The sequence below is a fragment of the Priapulus caudatus genome, unplaced genomic scaffold (genome assembly GCF_000485595.1).
Source record: "Priapulus caudatus unplaced genomic scaffold, Priapulus_caudatus-5.0.1 Scaffold6741, whole genome shotgun sequence".
Taxonomy (NCBI): domain Eukaryota; kingdom Metazoa; phylum Priapulida; class Priapulimorpha; order Priapulimorphida; family Priapulidae; genus Priapulus; species Priapulus caudatus.
Genome location: NW_014583802.1, coordinates 1 through 412, shown reverse-complemented (window position 1 = coordinate 412; position 412 = coordinate 1). Strand labels below are relative to the sequence as shown.

Below are 412 nucleotides of genomic sequence, written 5' to 3'. Positions count from 1 at the left end.
AACATCGATAACATTTAACAGGAAAGTTCCTGGAGCATACGCGGGTGTGTAAGCCCGGCTGCTAACAGGAAACTTCCTGTAACATCGATAACATTTAACAGGAAAGTTCCTGGAGCGTACGCGGGTGTGTAAGCCCGGCTGCTAACAGGAAACTTCCTGTAACATCGATAACATTTAACAGGAAAGTTCCTGGAGCGTACGCGGGTGTGTAAGCCTGGCTGCTAACAGGAAACTTCCTGTAACATCGATAACATTTAACAGGAAAGTTCCTGGAGCGTACGCGGATGTGTAAGCCCGGCTACTGGCTAACAGGAAACTTCCTGTAACATTGATAACATTTAACAGGAAAGTTCCTAGAGCGTACGCGGGTGTGTAAGCCCGGCTGTGCGCTGGAAACTTCCTGTAACATCCA

General features: G+C 47.8%; 1 long non-coding RNA gene across 2 annotated transcripts in view; it reads left to right on the top strand.

Annotated features, from left to right (window-relative positions):
• Positions 1-394, top strand: part of LOC106820097 — a 5,245-nt gene extending 4,851 nt beyond the window's left edge. The window contains exon 3 of one of the 2 annotated variants that reach the window (XR_001395553.1): positions 346-394. This is a non-coding gene — a long non-coding RNA (uncharacterized LOC106820097). Of the gene's footprint in view, positions 1-101; positions 143-345 lie in introns of those variants that run through there. The other variant, XR_001395554.1, reaches the window with a different exon arrangement.
• The last annotated feature ends 18 nt before the right edge of the window (positions 395-412 follow it).